Source organism: Adiantum capillus-veneris, chromosome 9, assembly GCF_014529385.1.
Source record: "Adiantum capillus-veneris isolate H3 chromosome 9, ASM1452938v2, whole genome shotgun sequence".
NCBI classification, from domain to species: Eukaryota; Viridiplantae; Streptophyta; class Polypodiopsida; order Polypodiales; family Pteridaceae; genus Adiantum; species Adiantum capillus-veneris.
The window spans coordinates 130922912-130943447 of NC_140939.1; positions in this window are offsets into that span (position 1 = coordinate 130922912).

The window sequence follows — 20536 nt, forward strand, 5'->3', positions numbered from 1 at the left end:
TATCCTATCATATTGCAGTTTTAGCAAGAACCACGATTAAATTGTCAATTCATGGGACGAAGATGACTCAACTAGTGCATAGAGGCTACAAGAGATTGTCAATCCCTCAAAAAACAACTAACAACTCGCATCTAACTCAAGCTACGCTCAAGTGACTGAAATCACCAAAAGCCAATCGCTCATCGACAAACAAATCACATCCTTCACAACATCAAATGACATTCAAACGTAATGAAACTTCTAGGACATATTTATAAGACCTAAGCACACATGCTTATGGTCCCAAACCCCACTTTAGGTCAAGTGTAAAAATCGTGATTATTAACAGCAGTGGATTTTTGACCTAGCCGTTTTTGACCCAGAATGCATCTAAATGCTTGGCAATGCTACCCCAATATCCCGCCTATGCTTAGTTTTTGATTTTGAAGTGTAAATTCCTAATTATGATGAAATTAGGCCGCCGGTCGGTGATGCCAAAAGCTACGAAATACTGTGATGTGTTTACGTCAATGCGTAGAGCTCTTACCTACAGTTGCAATGTGACAACCGGGGAGGGAGTAGGAAGCGCGAGAAGGAGAGAAGTGAGCGCCATTAGCTCACGCTGTGTATTTTTTTATCCAAAACTTAACAATAACTCACAAAAATTGGCTTTTATACCTTAGCCAAGGTTTTTGGTGGTCAAAACTAATAATCTGGGAGCTCTAACTAAAGATAGGCAATGACAGGTTGATACAATCTGGAAGCTTGTAGCCCTGGCTCATCAATTACAAGGTTTATCTGAAAAATAGGAGTTACAATATTCCCAACTTATAGAAAATAATAAGTGTTTTTACAATGAGAGCTCCGAAAAATGGTATCCAGGTTAGCCTGCTGCTAACATTCCCCCCTCCTGGCCTGTGTCGTCCCTTGACACAGCTTTATGGACTGAAGTAGTCTTCAGGTTGACGGCTGGCGAGGTGGTCTTTAAATGCATTGAGCGCCTTTTGGTATCTGATCTTTCTTTCTTTATCTGGCACTTGTAGGAACTGCAAGGTGACTTTGTTCTTCAGCTCCACTGCTGAGTAGCCTACAAAGCGTGATGTCACGTTGCTGACCACTGGCACAAATATTTTCGTTCACCAAGTGAAGAATCCCGTGTAGACCACTTCCTCGAACGCCAGCATATTGTGTGATGGTTAAAACACGCATCTGGCATAGAAGCCATAGAGGACTTCTTCGAAAGGTTGGCCACTAAGATCATAGCACAACCCTTTGTTACCCTCGAGGAATGACATTCAAGGGGCGCCTGCTTGCTCTGGTTCATGGAACACTTTGATGCAAGTAAGCAGCAAACGATAGATTTTGTATAACATTGCAGATGAGAAATCTGGTAGACTTTTAAAGAATGACATGGTGCCCTTTAGGGTTTTCACCATGTACTCTTCTGTCGGTGGTCCCTTTCTGGAGGAGGCTGGGGTAATTTAGCCAAGTTGGCCGCTTCTTTAGTAGTGCCTCATGTGCTATCCAGGTGCTTACTCATGGTACATGACAGAAAGTAGGATCCTTTTGCAGGGCCGTAGGTGCTCTTGTGAACAGATTCAAGTACCTTGGATTCTCGTTCAACCAACTCAGCCTCCACTTCGGGTGGTCTTGATATGCACCCTCGACTTTCATGTCGGTGTAAAGCTTTTCCTTTACCTGTAGCAACTCCACTTTAATCAGAGGATAGGTCAGGGATTTTTGGTGCCATTGCGCATTGATTTTATTGGGAGTGAGTTGTGTGACATTGACGGAATGAAGTACTCTCAGGTCCCAATCCATTGCTGCCTTCCACTGCTCATCTACCTCTTGTGTAATTTTTTCTTTCAGTGCATCTTCCTCAGCCTTTGAGAGCTGGACTATTGGCATTGTGTCTGCTTTGGTAAGCCTAATTCTCATTGGTCCACCTCCAAGGCCATCCAATAGGAATTGGGTACACCTTGTGGGCATCTGGGCTAGGGAGCTGACATGTGTCCCTCATTCCCTTTGTGTAAAGGGAGCCTGTGTGTGTGTGTGTGTGTGTGTGTGTGTGAGTTTCTCTCTCACCCCCTACTCTCAAGGCTTGCCCCCTCCTATGTAGGGATTGATAAAGACTTTTGGGACACACACAAAGCATCCAATTCCCCCCATGCTTGACCTTTGGACACAACCTTTGAATTTTGGGACCTTAGCATTTTGGAAGTCTTAATGGGTTGAACCTTAGGGTCTTTTAAGCCCATTGTTGCACATGGCTCTTTTGCAGATGGCCCCCACCTTTGGATCCCTTTTAAGCCCATTGGTGCACATGGCTATTTTGCAGATGCCCCCCCCCTTTGGATCCCTATTTTCCCTCCTTTGGATCCCTATTGTGGCCGGTATGCTAGCTTAACCAATATTCTAGCTTTTTCTCCCCTGGCACTTCCCAATATTAAATGATCAATTTAACATGAGAAAATCATTTAGGAGAATTAGATATTGATTATTATGACATCATCCATGTTTCGATTAGGAAGTACTTACTCGTCACAACTGAGGATATCTTGAAATCATTGTTGTAGTGCTTTACCCACTACTGGTGTAGTGGGTACACCTTTTGCAGAGTTGACTTTAACTTTGCCTCCCTTACCCTTACCACCTTTCGACTTCCTAGCCTTTGCACCCTTGCCATCAGTTGCCATTGAGACTTTACTGTGGCAGCAACAAATGCATGGAAAGAGGGTCATTGCACCTTGCTTGCACCCTAGCATACACTTAAGTGTTTTCAAGTCTCCTGCCAAATGCCACTCAACTTGGAACATTCCAAGACCTTAAACATGCAATCTGTGTCCTTCTTGATGTTGTCGAATGACATCAACGATTGCGGTGTGATTGAAATACCATTCAGAGTTTTGCCCTAAGCCGTGACGTCAACGACGTCCTGGTGAGTGATGGTGTACCTAAGGGAAGGGGGTGTGATGGGACAAAGAGGCATCGGAAAAAGCATGCGGAGGTGGAGCTAGGGCATGGAGCAGGTGGGCATGCTGCAGCATAGCCCCAAGAGCACGGGCAGGGGAGAGGGGGGAATGGTACGCCTGCAACCCCTCCATCTTAGATCTCGTTGCTAGAATTCATTAGTTTTTTAGCGTCAACAAAATCTATAGCGTTAACTAATTAATGATAAGGAAGATAGACCTAGCACGAGTAAGCATTTAAGAACACACTCCTAATTAAAAACTAGGAGTGTACGCATGTCTTTTTATTAGGAATCTTGAAAGATCCCTTCGGCTAAGAGAAAAGGAAAATTTTGAGATATTGATTTGATAAGTTAAGTTGGTGGGCGGAGTGCTCAAATTTGAAGCAAAAGTAAAGGGAGGATAATTGAAATGCCTGGGTGGGGATGGATGTGGTTAGTCACGAAGGCAAGAAAAAAAAGGCAATTATGTTTAAAAATTAATGAAGCAATCCATCTCCAAAACCTACATAACCAAGTCCAATTCTAGTTTTATCATCTTGTATTTGATAGACAATCAGTCTTCTTATTAAAAGCTACTCTATCGTCGAAGCATCACGAAGCAGCCAAACATTTTTTTTTTAATATCAAATCTGTCGCAATGGTGGTGATGTGGCATGGCGCAGATATTGGGAGGCAAAGTGTCGACAAAGGCGTAGGGGCGTCGCTTGACGTGGAAAAGGGAGCAAGGCAGTGGCACGTGTATGAGAGAGCGATGCAGAGAAAGCAAGATATTTTCATGTATGCTACAACAGATGCAATGGAAGAGGGTCTCTCTCTCTCTCTCTCTCTCTCTCTCTCTCTCTCTCTCTCTCTCTCTCTCTCTCGTCCTGTGTCTCTCTCTTCCTATTGTGCTGTGTCATCGTGCATAGGAGGCTCTTAGACATTGTACGAGAAGAAGGTGTAGGTGTCATACACAGAGGCCATGCTAAGGAGTCTACGAATCATCACGAGCAGGAGACAGAGGGTTTGGACAGAAGGCGTGCACAGCACGAGTGCCAGGAGAGCTCGCAGCAGCAAAGGAAGAGTTTTTTTTTGTTTTTTTTTTTTTTGGGGGGGGGGGGGGGATTTGGGAAATTGGGGTTTGTTGTTAAAGAATGACAAAGCGAGCATCTAGCTAGATTCGCTATAATAAGTTTCGACAAAGTAGGGGCGTCCAATTTTAGTTTGGGATGAATTAAAGGGAATGGGAGTAGATGCTGTTGAGGCTTTGAGGGAAAAGAGGGGTCGGGGGGCACGTGGTGGAGAGAGAGAGAGAGAGAAGAAGAAGAAGAAAATTTTAAGGTCGTGGGAATATCCGACGAGGAGAGTTACTCAAGGCTTGTCATGAGAGAGAGAGAAACACAGAGAGGTTAGCATGTGCTCAAGAAAGAGAGCAGGTCAGCTGCGGTGGGTAGCCATAGGCAGTTGCAGGGGCGCTGTTAACCCTCATGGCACACGGACACCCATCACCTACGATGGACGTGTATTATGTATTTGGTAGAGTCAGGTACCGGGCTTGTCGGACCAATAGGGAAAGGTAGAGTGATCGTCGATGAGAGGCGCACTTTAACTTGGACATTCAAGGGATTAGTTGGTTAAGCATGGGCGCCCAAGTGTGAATGGGGTGAGCTCCTATAAAAGCCAACTAAACCTAATTTTTACTCATTCTCTCATTTGTGCAATTGAAGAGTGCTCTTGCTCCATCTCCATCTTCTTCTTCTTCACCTCCTTGTGTGTGTGTGTGAGAGAGAGAGAGAGAGGGAGAGTGTGTGTGCGATCGAGCATTACGAAGGCACGACGGCGGCGAAGCGGTTGAGCGCGGCACGACTGCAGCTTCTTCTTCATCGCGGCGAGGAATCCACCACGAAGGCGAGCGTAGAGCGGTGAGTGACACACCCTTTGTTTTCTTGAGCTTGCTAGTTTAGGCTTGTTGTGTGCTTGGAGCCGTTTGTGGCTCGCACACGGTGTATTGGCAAGTCCCTTGCTTCGACAGTGCGGCAAGGAGCGCACATTTTTGGCGCCGTTGCCGGGGATATGCCCTACACTAAGCTCGGTTAGCACTTTACGCTTCCTTGTGGTGCAATTTCTATCATAGGTTAGGCAGGGAAGGAGTGTGTGGAGATTTCTATTTTTTGCGTTTTCTGCAATTGCTGTCAAGTTCCAATTTCTGCTATTGTCTGCGTTTTTCAATTTCTGCAATTTTTGCATTTTCAAGTTCGGCGTTTTCAATTTCTGCAATTCTGTCAATTTGCTGCAATTTCTGCGTTTTTTCTGCATTTTTCTGCATTTTTTCAATTTCTGCGTTTTTCTGCATCAAAAAAATAATAAAAACTTAAAAGGAAAAAATTCGGAAATTAAAAACGCGAGTGGGTGGCAATATTTTTCGAAAATAAAAAACGTGACTCTTAAAACGGACGGTTTGGTTTGTATAAAAGATAGATCGGGATCGTTTTCCCAAGCCCAAGCCCAAGCCCAAGCCCAGGCCCAGGCCTCAATCCTCAGTCTTATGATATATACTTAACTCACTCTTATATATATACCCTACTCCCTCAAGAGAGAATGAGAGCATGTGGGACAAGTCCTCCACTCTCCTCCTTTCTCTTCCCACTTGCACCCTTAGACTTTCTAGTTTGGGCCTAGTTCCCTACTGGAAATTGACAGTTTTAGGGATTCCGAGGGCATAGAGTGACCAAACGGAGGGCTGTAAAGCACGGCACGACCCTCTGACCGATACGCTCATTTCGAGCTATCACACGGCCCATTCCACGACACGCTCTAAAAAATCTAGCAAAAAAACAAACAAAAAACACGCTAAAAACTAGTCACAAGGCCTCCTAGAGCAGCTTTTTGACACCTTAGGGTATCAAAAGCACATGCACTTACGCTCTGGGCGAGTGTTAGAACACGAGCATATTGAGGGTGCCTCTATTCATACGGACACCCATTACCCATCCACGATAAGCTCTAGACCCTCAGCGGGGACACAAGGTAGCACCACCCAAGACCCTAAAATAGCCGCTAGTGATTCCTCCTCCGACTCAGAAATCATGGAAGCATACCCTAACCAAAACACTGAGAGAGAAGGCCATGCACCTCCCGAAGCTCCACAGCCTAGTACTAGTATGTTTAGCCGTTTCATGGAAACATTAGGTAGAGCTACTCGCTCGGAACCTGATGCAAATGAAGCACACGAAGAGGATGGGTTGGACTCTGACACACCTCTACGATACCCCATTGAGTTAAATAGTGCCTATGGAAAAGTGCTATATAACGCCTTATTGGACACGGGTGCTAAATACAATCTGCTATCCTATGGGGTGTGGTGTCAGTTAGGGAAGCCACCTCTATCTGAGAGTATTATCCAAGTCAAGGGTGTCAACAAGAAAAAAACTGCAGTTTTTGGAATCTGGCACACTTTTGTCAGTTATGACAATGGGGTGGTAGCTCAAGACTTTTTGGTCATGCCTACTGGAACTATGGAGGGTAATATAAACCTAGGCCGCACGTGGATGATAGCCACCAAATGCACTATTGATTGGGGGACTGGGGGTGTTACAACGCAAAAACCAACTCTTAGCCCTACCACTCAAGCCATAGTCCCTGAGATATTGCCCAAGGACATAAAACCCAAGACATTGCATGTCCAGGAGGTTGAACCATACGTCCCCATAGCCCAACTCTCTAGAGCTTCAACTGATGTAGTTGAAAGAAAGCTTGAGACACACAAGAACCATCCTAATATAACAGAGAAAACATACAAGTGGGTCCCTAAAACCTCTGTAGTGAGCATGGTTGATGCAAAAAAACGGAAACCTAGTAAGAACCGTACCACTCACTCCAAGAAAAGTAAAGAAACGCTGCGTTGGATTCCTAAACGACTATTGGAAGCCCAAGGATACTATCAAGGAAATGATCAAATCTGGGTGCCAAAACGTAGATTGTGCTCTTACCTATCACCTGACCCAAGTGAGCCCAATCCCGTAGCTCCAAAACGAATCAATGATCGTGGAAAGAAAAAGATCACAGAATGCTACACACCTGCTCCCGAGCTAGTTTGGGTACCAAAGAAAGAACGATTTGTTCCACTTAGCTCAGGAAGGGGGGAGTCCCATGAAGATTCTAGCTCCTCATGTAATACATCCATAGAGGTAAAAGCTTCTACACAGCCTCCATCTATAGTAGTGGACCTCAATGAAGCTACAAAAGAATCCACACCTCCCAGTGTTCAAGAATCACCTGATGAACCACTTCAAGTTCGATCCTGGGAGAGAACCTTACCACCGTTGCAACTTGACAAGGCACCTAGGGTAATAGAAAACTACTGGCAAAAATCCTCACCTATTACCAACTGGAACAATTGGTTTCAAAGGGTGACAAGCTCATTTCAAACGGTATGATCTACCCAAGGAAGGGGGGAGTGCTTGTGGACATCCATCATTCATTTGCTTCCCTCTCAACCTTTTTCCCTGACCTCTCAATTCCAATCTTAGGGAATGTACATATAAAGCTTTATACTCACAAAAAAAAAAAAAAAGAGCAAGAGCAATTAGCAAACGAGTATGCACATTAAAGTCAAAACATTGACTCAGACCTACACATGTCACATTTGGTACAGTGAAACAGAAACCTATGCCATAAAACACCTTTGATCCTCATCACTTGAGTGATGGAGGGTAGGTAAGATTAGTACGATAGGAGTGTTTCTGTTTTAGAGTTGAGAGATTAGCAAAGTTCTCTTTTCCCACTGATGTGCCTCCTGGAGGTATTCCTTTTGTTTCCTAGTGTGTACAGGAGTGTGTTGCTATTGATAGGATTTGGACCTTCATGGAACCTTCAAATCAAGCGCGACCATCAACACAAACAGGTGTTTCTTGTCCATTAGCATTGCCCTTATCTTTTTTGCATCCATGTTTGTCTGCTTTGATTGTGATTGGTAGCATAATATTCAGCGCATTGGCTTGGTATCAAACATTTAATTCAATGCAATCTTTTGTCATAATCACTTGTCTAGGTTTAAAAATCAAGCAGTTCGACTAAGCTAGTTTGACCAAGCTAGGTGTTAGAGATCTTCTCTTAATACCATGGGGAATGCCTTCCTAATAAACAATGGTTACTTAGGTTCTTAATCCGATTTAGGCAGCATTGTATGAAATGTACTAGGGCTTTCTAGTGGGCTTAAACCTATTGACCTTTAGCTTAAGTATTATAAAGGGAGTTTACTAATGTGATGAGCCTGGGGAGTGTAACAATGTTATTTGACCCCCCAAAGTTACAAAATTAAAATGCTGAAAATGAACAAGCAAAAAAATCAAAGTGCCACAATGTAAAATTTTAAGCTGGAAGAGAAATCTCAGCTTGATTTGGTACTTCACTCACATGTATCGCCTATGGTACTAGAGCCCTAGAGGTTCCCAGCGTGGGCGCTTTTCCTTGAAAAGCAAAAAACCCAAGGCATACAAAATAAGCACACACATCATAATTGAATCAATGTGAAAAGACCTTGGGGGGTCAAAGAAAAAGTAATCAGTCAGGCGATGATTTCATGAGAAATTCCTTTTATGGTAGCTTAACTACAAGGTTTTCTAGATATAGCCTCTAGTCAGCCCTCGAACATGAATACTTGGCTCTCGCGATTAAACAACTTAATTGACCACAGATAATTAAGAAGCTTACCCATGGTATTAATATTCGATCTCTAGTGCCTTTCGACCGTCAAATTAGCAACCCCAGACTTGTTTAATTTTCTACCTTTACATCTGTTTATGCATTTGATTACATTGCAATTTAATGTTCATTGCTGACAAATTGTTTGAAATTCTTTGACCAATCAATTTTTCTACCTAAAACTGCATATGCTTTTTAAGAGAATGCAATTACTGTGCCAATGTTGTTTGATTTTGCAGTGACTGAAGAAGGCTAAGGACATTAATCTCAAATGCTCTTCCACCTCGACGAACCAGCTTCAACTCAATAGCTTCCGAGGACGGAATCTACATCAGGAAGGGGGGCATGTTAACCCTCATGGCACACGGACACCCATCACCTACGATGGACGTGTATTATGTATTTGGTAGAGTCAGGTACCGGGCTTGTCGGACCAATAGGGAAAGGTAGAGTGATCGTCGATGAGAGGCGCACTTTAACTTGGACATTCAAGGGATTAGTTGGTTAAGCATGGGCGCCCAAGTGTGAATGGGGTGAGCTCCTATAAAAGCCAACTAAACCTAATTTTTACTCATTCTCTCATTTGTGCAATTGAAGAGTGCTCTTGCTCCATCTCCATCTTCTTCTTCTTCACCTCCTTGTGTGTGTGTGAGAGAGAGAGAGAGAGAGGGAGAGTGTGTGTGCGATCGAGCATTACGAAGGCACGACGGCGGCGAAGCGGTTGAGCGCGGCACGACTGCAGCTTCTTCTTCATCGCGGCGAGGAATCCACCACGAAGGCGAGCGTAGAGCGGTGAGTGACACACCCTTTGTTTTCTTGAGCTTGCTAGTTTAGGCTTGTTGTGTGCTTGGAGCCGTTTGTGGCTCGCACACGGTGTATTGGCAAGTCCCTTGCTTCGACAGTGCGGCAAGGAGCGCACAGGCGCCATGGTGATGGTATGAAGCTCGACTGTGTCTGGAGCTGGAGATCAGGGAGAATCTACAGAAGACACTACTTCAGAGGTAGCCATAGCTTGGTGTTGAGCGAGCGACAGAGAGAAGCTAGCTTGATGAATGCAGGCTGGTATGCAGGAGTTGTGTATGTGTGTATTATTAGAAGCAGTCGAGGGACGAGCTTTCCGACTTGGTGCAGGCGGGAGAGAGAGAGAGAGAGAGAGAGAGAGAGAGAGAGAGAGAGAGAGAGGGGAAGAGGGAGAGCAGCTCCGTTGTGTGGCGATCACAAGTTGAAGCGGCAGGCGCAGGGCTGCACAAAAGCTAGAGCGACAAGCGCAAGACTGCAGATGTGGAGCATCTTGGTAGATTCGGCTTAATGCGCATGTAGAGCCAATAATGTAGAACCATACATATGAGGATAAGACAAATTACGGTATCCCTAAAGTCCCCCAATGAATCTCTACCATTGGATGCAAGGCAAATGTCATTAAAAAAAAAAAGAAGAGTGTGGGGACTCTTTAGCTTTTTCCCATGCCTACTTTTTGTAATTTTGCATTCTCACTCAGCATATAAGCCAAGAGAGTCAAAGGGCGTGGATATGTCATCCTTGACTCTTTTAGGTTTTGCAATTCTTTTTGCTATTATGCTAATCTAATCTATCTCTACTAAGTGTGAGTAGGACTAAAAAGTCTTCTCATTAAATGAGGTATAAGCAAGGAGGTTTTGTAATTCCTTTTGCTACTATGCTAATCTAACGAAATGCCATCCTACTGGGTCCAATCTTCCAAGCTCAAAATCAAAAGCGCATCCAATGCCAAATCACACAGGCGGCGTGCCCTGTCCAACATGACTTTGTCGCCCTTCCTTGCTTGCACCAGGTTCACAGCCTGCGTTGCCCAACAACACGCTAATAGAGTATCTCCCACTGTTTCTTCCTCAAGCGCACTGCCCCCCTCTTTACAGAGTGACTGCCAATCCATATGAATAACACAATAGCATCGCACTTGTGTCCTTTGCAATTTGTTGTCTGTTCTCTGCAACTTTTGAACAGGAACCAGGGCTCCGCAGGGATGGGCTAAAGAAAGACCAAAAGGAGACTCCCTACACTTCCTCGCCTTGCACGCACATGAGAGAGGAAGGACCATGCCTGGCAAACCACCATTGGCGTGCATCCTCTAGCTCTCCTTGAGAGATTAGGTACACCTGCAGCTTTCCCTTCCTTGCGAAACATACTATTTGAGAGAGAGAGAGAAAGAGAGAGACAAACAGCATTCCGTCCTCCTGCAACTCCTAGAGCAGAGCCCCTCCACCCTTCTCTAGCCTGATCTCCACGCTCGCATGCCCTGTCAATGCTTGATTGGGGCATCGGACCCATCAGTAATTTGTTTCTCATGCTATCATCGGCCACACATGCAGGCACAATAGAGGGAGCACAGCTTGCGCTACTCAGAGAGAGAGAGAGAGAGAGAGAGAGAGAGAGAGAGAGAGAGAGAGAGAATCTCTTGGTGGTGTCTACACAAGTGCTACAACAGAGACTATGGCCTGCACGAGTGTATCGGAAAGAAAGAGCTAAATGTTTTCAGATGGCACAAGAGAGAGAGAGAGGGATTCCGGGAATTTCGCACCCCCTTCTCACAAGATTATGCTTAAATAGATCAGTTTTCTCCCCACTTGCCACGCGTCCTTAACTTTCAGTCCCAAGCCAAGGGATCTCTTCAGATTCCGTCTAATTCAGACTTTGGGACTACCTATTCTAATCCATGTCCACTCACATTTGTTAGTATGGCTCAAAAGCCTTCTAAATGAGGTATAAGCAACTTGAACAAGGAGTCGACCATTGCTACTATCTCACCTTCTTTCTTTCAATCGCTAAAGGAATGGAAAATGATAAAGGTGATGCACTGGTGACAATTCTTTATTGAGAGCAATCTCGAGGGGGTGCATTATTCAATACCTCCTATATAACGTGCATTTGCAGGGTAATTAAACCCCTCTTTTTTCAACATGTTTTAATGATTAAAATAACTCTTTATTTTAGGAAATATTTCAAATTGAATATAAAAACTCTTTTTTTAATGTATCTATGTTCATTTGCCTAAAATTTTTGTATTGTAAAGCACCTCTTGTTGAACTCACATGGTACATTAACATGATTACATAGTGCACCCCCCCTCCCCCGAGAGAGTAGGAAAGACTTAATTCTTTTTTCATTATCCACGAGTATTTGTATTGACAGTGCACATGGTTCAATTCACAACACTAGCAAGTCCTTACTCCAATCACAAAGTTGTGCGAAGATAGCATTACCAATTACCAAACACTGAGTTGTGTAGAGATAACATTTTCAATTACCAAACACAACGTCGGGTAAAATACGGAAATGATATTTATGATAGCAATAGGGGAAATCAGGAACCATGATATGACACGTGGGTGTTGCACTCTGTTGTTTGAATCCTGTGATAAAAACATGTTGCACAAGAGAACAATAGCCTAGAAGAATCCATAAAATGGCTGGTATTCGTCGAGCTATATTCCTAGCAAGGAATCTTCATGTAATTGGATGGATACCCATCAAGAGAAGACAAGGACATGCATGTATAAACAATGTCATTGTGAATGGGCAAGCAGGGCGTGTGCCCCACACCTTATGTAAAGAAGGGTGATGAGATATGTCTTCTGCAAAAGAGGGGGGAGGGCCGGACAATGTGAAAGGGAATGTATTGGAATGGATGAAAGGGCCAGGCGTCAGCAGCCTCCCGTCACGAGGGAGGATCAAGGTCCGGCCAGTGAAATGAAGCCGCGTGGCGAAATGTCACGTGCTGGCACTATCTCCGCTCGCATCCAACCTGCAACCGTTTTCAACACAAATCTTGGTCTTTTGCTTTCGTGAGCTGGAACCCGTGGTTCCTGTCGGTTTATCCATTAACTTGTCTTTTTGTACTCTCACATTTCATATGTTTTTCCCACATAGAAAGGTAGCTTTTACTTGCTCCTCATGGCTCCCATTAGTAGGGAAGATGTACTTCTCTACCCTTCCCTTGCATTCTAAATCCCCCTAGAAGGACCTCGAAGGCCCTAGATAAACACTTGTACGGCTGGCCACTCTCTCTCTCTCTCTCTCTCTCTCTCTCTCTTTATCGCGTGCACAGGAGCTTTTCTCAATTTTGGAGTTTAGCCTTCATGTCACAGATTTTGACATGTGTAAAAGGCTCCCCCTTCCGCCATATTATGTTAGTTTAGATTATTGTGTTATCTTAGTTAGAGTATCCCCCTAAAGACCCTCCTCCTAAAGGCCCTCTTCAAGATTGATTGTTCGGGTCGACTAACCCCTTACATTCGCCAGTGGTAGCCTTCTGAGGTCCACTTTCTATAACATTTTTCTTTTCTAACTCAATTCCCTACGCTTATGGTTTAAAAATATTTTTTCTAAAAATAAAGGGTTCTTTTTCTACGCACTGGCAATACCTAACTGCTTTCATTGTGTAGATTGTTGCTTGCACGCTACAACCCATCAAAATGGTGTTTTGAAAATGGAAGGGGTGGTCGAAGCACCCCCCAACGAAAATGTTGCACTTAGCAGTCGATAGAAATGTTGCACGATTACCTATGCAAGCATAGTTCCACTCGCACACCTCAATTGCTCCTCGGTTAGCATCCATTCTAATAGTTGTGGCGGCAGTGCCCAAACTCTCAACCTTGACGACACTATTGAAGCACCTTATCAATTGAGCTATTGCTTGATGATAGGATAAACATAGTTCAAGGCATTGATGCGATTTGCAAGGGCCATGTTTCCTGGCCCTTTAGTGTAATAGTTTTAGTGACTTCTCCCGTCTTTGGCACAAAATTATCTTTTTTAGCCTCCAAAAACATAAATTTTCGGGTGCAGGTTTGTAACTTTGCCAAATTGGCAACTAGAGTATTTTGGCGACGTTTATCGCAAGGGTTTGCCCTATCACAATGGAAAATCTTTTTTATATAAGTATAAGCTTATCATATGGTTAGGTTTGTATCATTGACTTTTTTATGAAGCCGTTAGCTTACAAGATAGCTTTGCAATCCCAGAGTCAGGCTGACGTAAGCAATAACAACAAATTGTTGGCAACCTGCAACCAGGGCTACTTTAGCTCACATATGAAGAGGTGCACCCTAGTGAGGTGGTGAGCGAGGGTGAAGTTGATGACCTGGAAAGGAGAAGAAACTCCAAGTGGCAGCAAATGCCAATCTTGGCCACTAGCTTTCATGTTGGAGGCTTTGTCGTCTTATGCAGTTGCAATGCTACTCCACCTCCCAGGGTAGGAGTGGGCTCACAACTAGTGCCCAATAAGTGCACAATTTTTTTTGGTCGAGCTCCCCATAAAAAACATGCAGTGTTGGCCACTAGTTGCGAACCTGTCCACAATCCGAGACCATGTGAATTGGCCCATAGATATACTAACTTTAGGAACTATCTTAAACCATCATATGGAGTCTTTTATGACAAAGTGGGGCTCCCTCTTTATCATGCAATATAGTGTTCACGTGAATAAAGCCATGACCATCCCCATCATGGAGATCCACCCCACCCCCCTTCTTACCTCCAACATCACGCCCCTCTATCTTGTATTTTATCCTCACATAAGGTCGGGTTGTCCTCATCAAGACTCAAGTACTTTGCTCAAAATCATGCGTAGCTTGTGCCTTTTCCATCCCCCTCCACTTCCTTGCAACATCTTTCAAGCCCATTGCCCTCATAGTGGTCCTTCTCTTCCTCACTCACTCACACTTGGCACTATCCCCTTATCTCACTATCACTTACCCTTTCCCTATCACTTACCCTTTCCCTTTCACTCACATTATGGTAATGCTCATGCTTCAACTCCCTATTCTTGGAGCCTCCCCTCCTAGTCAACAACCTCACTCTAAGTGGCCTGCAATCCCCACATGATGCTTTTTTCCCCCCAATACTAGGCTACTCTAAGTGCCCCAATCATTGTCCTATGATTTACTTTGTGATTGCCCAATAAGCCTCCAATCATGAAAATGCTTCCTTTTCAACTTGGTTTGAGAATGCTTTGAGAGTTGGCACTCCACTAAAGTTTATCTAAGCAAAGGATCTTTTCTCAATCCCTTGAGGGGCCTCTGGTCACCTCTGTACACTTCCCGTGTGATTTTGTTATCCATAACAAGTAAAACTCTTCCTTGACATAGATATCGAATGTGCATATTCATCATGCTTTTGAGGATAAAGATCTGAAAGGAAAAATTCTACGCAAATTTCTTTATGCGGTAAGGAATAATAGTAATTCCCTCCTTCAACATCAATTTTAGGCACCTTCAAGCCATTATAGGCAAGAAAGCATGCCCTATTGTAGATTATAGTGAGGCGGTCCGGGGCGGGCAACAAGAAGAGCGGCCTCTAAACACCCTTCGAGGCTCCCGTGCTGCTCAATTGGGGCTGGGGCAAGCACAATCAGAGACAACAACAACCCACAGCCAGAAACCAAACAAGAAAAGGGGCACCACCTAGTTGTAGATGCGAACTAGGACGCACGTGATATCTCCTTGTACTCAAACGCACAAAGAGAGGGGAATGCAAGATAGCCACTCACACCAAACACAAACATTCACCACGCCAGAGAGAGGTAAAGAGCACAAATCAACTTGAGCGACTCAGTCTTAGCCTTAAAGACTAGATGCACACAAAGCTTGATGAGAAATAGAGAGACAACACAAAACTTGACCTTGTTGCCAATACACAAATTGTCTTAGGGTCACGGGAGCCCTCTCACCGAGCACCCTCTTACAATTGACCTTTTAGGCAAACAATTCAACAAGCCCTCAAACCACCAAGCATGAAATGGCACAACAAACTTCAAGGACAATATACCTTCAACCACCTGATGAGCCAACTTATCAAGTCAATTTGGAGAGAAGAGTCGTAGTTGTAGCATACAATTGCACCCAAAACTATGAATCTTATTTATGGACAAGAGTAGAGTACAAGTGTGATTGCAGAGTATAGTATCACTCCACTCTTCTAGATGGCATAACTAACTTCAAGCTTCTCCATGCACCTATGTGTAATGCTGGAATAGAGCACTCACATGCACACACTCTACACACATAGGCTTGAAGAGTGGTGTGTTATGTGTTGAGAATGGTGTGGTGTAGTGTGATCATGTGATGATTTACAAGGGAGAGAAGGGCTCTATTTATAGGTTTTAGAAGCCCCGATTAGGATTAGGCCTAATCAAGTTTATTTGAAGGAATAAAAGATTATGCATATTTTTATTTTTTTTAATGAGGGTGGGTCTCTCTTGTCCTTTGAATCACATGGATGTGGGCTCAAGGGAAGAGAATTATTGAGGATGAAAGGAGAGAGGATTGAGTGAATAATTTGGGAGTGCCTACTCTAGTAGAGGGTGCATTTTACAATAAGGTTAGTGGTTAGTAGTTAGTAATTATCACTAAAAAATATTTACAAAATCATTCACCAAATGGTGAGATATATGATGAGAAAAGTTAGAGAAGGGATGAGCTTGTAAAGAGAGATTGAAGCTTTGGAGAAGTTGACATTCACCTCTTCACAACACCGGAAGAAGAAGTAGTCAACATGGCGAAGCAGCGCGTGTCGATGAAGCTATGTTATCTTCAAACTTTGGAAAATTCATGATAAAAGCCTTCATTTGCAGAGGTTATCCTTGGATTTTTGCTGATTTTTTGAAGTTCTTTACAAAGCTGAAGAGAGTATGGTAATATGGACATATATGTAGAGAGAAAGGGAGACACATAGGGTGTAGAAATGGAGGATGAAGGCTATGGAGATGTGAGATATGTGGAAATGGTGAAGAGGGTGAATTAGGACATGGGAGTTGCAGGTTTGGGAGTGGGAAGGAGAGGGAGGAGTGTGTATGAAAGAGGAAAATGATAAAGTGGAAGAGGGAGTGTGGCTGCATAGCATGGGCAAACTGGGGTCCACCAATAAAATCATAGCTCACAACCCGTAGCTCAAAAAAATATGAAAAAATTTGAGGTAAAAGTTCAGCTCACGAGCTACAACTTTTGTTTGTACCACCTTTTCAAATTCGTAGAGCATGTGATCTTTAAAAATTCAAAAAAATCGACTGTTTTTTCCACTGCACAAGGTCCTTGTGAGGTCCTTCTTTGGATGATACTTTTGAATACCTCCAAGAGTGAGCTCCCTATGGTGCATGCATAAATGCCACATACCCTTGACCTTATTTGGAAGGTCTATAATTGAAGATATTTTTGAGATCATGATATAAGTGAATAGTAAAACTAAGAAAATCAAATATTGAGGGGTCTAAAAAAATATGTGCATGTCAAATATAAATAATACAGGTGGAAAAAATATAAAGGAGTCAAAATAAATTTCTCTCATTATAAGTCTACCATAAAAAGATGAATATTTTTGGTGGTCTAATTTATGAGAGTAATAGAGAATAGATGTAGGAAGGAAGAAATGACAATAGTGAAAAAAATATACACATAAATAAACTAGTTTTTTTGGATTTTTGTTGGGATGGAGTTACACCAAAAATAAGAGAAGCTTGCATGAAATTATTTTTATATGGAATAAAGAGTATGCAAAATGGTAAGAAAAAATATGGTAATGGTGAGTCAATGTACATAGCATAAATAACACACCATATGTAGAAATATTTAAATAAATACCAAAATAATTATAAAAAATCCTTTTATTTAGGCCCTATATACAATGAAATATTTACGCACAAATGGACCATAATATACTTATAATTTTTTATTTTTTTTATTTTTTTGGCTCAACTAGCGCAGTGAGACTAGCTAATTGAGGGTTTTTTAAGAAAATATAGGGAAAGTCCCCTGACTCACACACGCCTATGTACAGTGAAATGGTAGGGATAGCCACAGTGTTTGAGTGATTTGATAGGGTGAGGTAGCTTACTATGGCAATTATGGAAAGCCGAAAAACGACTATCATTAGCCCCCCCCCTTAGATAATGGTACATTCATGTACCATTTATCCGACCATACAACATGTAGATTGTGTAACGTCTGTCTTTGTCTGCTGTCATCGTTGAAGAACCTTTGTTGTATGATTAAAAAACTTTGTGTGATATGAAAGGTTCTTAGAGCCAATAGCAGGATGTAATGAAGTGACTGAGTAAACCTCCTCCATTGAGAAAGTTTCCATAAGCACCCCCCAGGATCAAAGATCTTGAAATATCTTTCCCAAAGAGAGATGTATGGTATGGAATCACTTATTGATTTCGGTTGAAGAAACTTGTAGATTTTATTGTTGTCCATCATTGCATCTATCACTATGAATGTGATAAAAAGATTGGTTGCTCTTCCTCTTGTGTAAAGTTGATGTATCTGCTACGATCTTCAAGAGCTTGTATGAGCAAATTCCTGAACTGTAGCTCATAAAATTCATTCAACCTGGGTAGGCTTATCAAGTCAAAAATTCTATGACCTTCATGATTTAGGAAAGCTTGATCCATGCTTCCAACTACTATTGGAAGATATTGCAAATAGTTTACCACATAAGTAGATAATAGACGAAGGTTTCTATTGATTCCAGCACATTAGAAGAGAATAGATTTTGGTACTGATTGATGAAATATCCACATGTAGAAATCAACAAGTTTTTCATCTATGATGAAGACCAGAAGCATCACAATGTGTGACCTCCATACACCAAAGAACCAAATGTAGAAGGTTTGGAACCATCTGTTCATCACCAAGTATTCATGTCCTCTTCCACTTAAGAAGGTATGGTGCCCCCGATGAAAGGTATATGTGAAGAGAGGAGAAGTTGACTTTGAAGACGTGAAACCCTATGTGAAGATGATTGGGGCTTCAAAAGTTTGGATTTTCTTGCTAAGAGATTGTCCCATGAATGAAGAGCCATCCACTAAAACACCATTGGAGAGAATGATACCCTTCTGACAGTTTCCTTTTATGATTTTATTTTTTACTACTCTCCCATGTTCTTCATCCCCTTCTAAGCCCCCCCTTTGGCAAGGTTGTAACTCCTCACATTGTACCACCTCAAAGGTTGATGGATTACTGTTTGATTTTGTGAAAACTTTGGCTTCTTGCATGATAGGTTCCTCCATGCTTAATATACATGGGTCATACCAATGCTTTTCAAACATCCTCAAACACTTATTGAAGATTATCCTCACATGGACTCAACTCACACTCTTCTACTTTGTTTTGGAGTTGGCATTCCATGTACACAATCATCTCTTTATGATCAATGTGGTCCATGATCTCCCAACCTATAATTTCATCTTCTTCTTCACTCTCTTCTTTTAGACAAGATACACTCTCAGAACATTCCATAAGATCAAGGTTACCTTCAAGGTCTTAATTCTTTTGCCCATATCAGCATCTTGCGTAATGCCACATGCCTTCAAGATGCAAGTGTATGTGATTCCATTTGGAGAGATGCCCTCTCTTTGCATTTGTTGACCACATCCCAAAGCTTCCTGACTTCCACCATTTCCTTCAAGATGCAAGCCTATGTAATTGCATCTGGAGAGACGCCCTTGCTTTGCATCCACCAAAAATAGCACTGAGCTTCTTGGCCAAGTTGGGCACATCCTACAATCTGTGCATTCCAAGAGACTATATCCCGGATATGAATCTTCTCACACACTTTTTGTGTTTTATTAAGTGCACCACATTTGGCATACATGTTGACCACGGGAGTGCCAAGCATAACATTTTCTTTCAACAACCCCTGACTAACAATTTCATCATGAATTCTTTTGTCCATCTCAACATCTTGTGTAATGCCACATGCCTTCAACGTGCAAGTGTACATGATTGCATTTGGAGAGATAACAACCCACATACCCTCGCCCCATTGTACATATCGTGCAATCAACGCACTCCATGAGATAACAGTGTGGAGAGGAAGCTGCTCAAGAACCTATCAAGCTCTTCCGCTCCATGTTTTCCTGTGTAGTCGATATTGTTGCTTTCTTGGCGTTTCTCTACTAGTTTCATCTAGAGAGTCACCCTCACTTGAAAACAAACCAAAGTTTCTTAGCCAAGTTAGGCATATCTCACAATATGTGCATCCGAAGAGACGACATCCCAAACAGGAAGCTCCTCAAGCAATTTTTGTGCTTTATGAAGTGCACCATGGTTGGCATACATGTCGACCAAGGCAGTCGTGTAATGCCACATGCCTTCAAGGTGCAAGTGTATGTGATTGAATTTGGAGAGATACCCTCTCTTTGAACCTGCTAAAAACAGCCCAGAGCTTCCTGACCTTGACCATGTTGGACATATCATGCAATCAATGCACTGTATGATACAACATTGAAAATAGGAACCTTGTGGAGGACCTATTGCACTCTTTCCCTCCATGTTTGCTTGTGTACTAGATATTCCTGATTTCTTGGTGCTCCTCTATGGATTGCATTTGAAGAGACACCCTCGCTTGGCATTGTCCAAAAAAATCCATGAGCTTCTTGGCCAAGTTGGGCATATCCCACCTCTCTCTACATCTACTAATTGGACATTCTTTACAATCAATGCACTCCATGAGACAACATTGCAAACAAGAAGCTTGTTGAGGACCTGTTGCAATCCATGCAATCAATGCACTCCATGAGAAAACATTGCGAGCATAAAGCTTGTCCAGGTCCTGTTGTGCTCTTCCCCTCCATGTTTCTTTGTGTAGAGAATATTGTTGGTCTCTTGGTGCCGCTTTATTGGTTGTATTTGGAGAGATACCCTCACTTGGCATCCGTAAAAAACAACCCAGATCTTCTTGTCCAAGTTGGGCATATCCAACAATTAGTGCATTCCAAGAGGCAACATCCCGGATAGGAAGCTTGTCAACACTCAAGCACTTTGTGTGCTTTATGAAGTGCACCACATTTAGCAGTACTGGCTCAAAGGAGAGAATGCAAAGGCAGTTATGGCCAGCTGAAAATGGCTTGAAGGAGCAAAAGCAAAGATG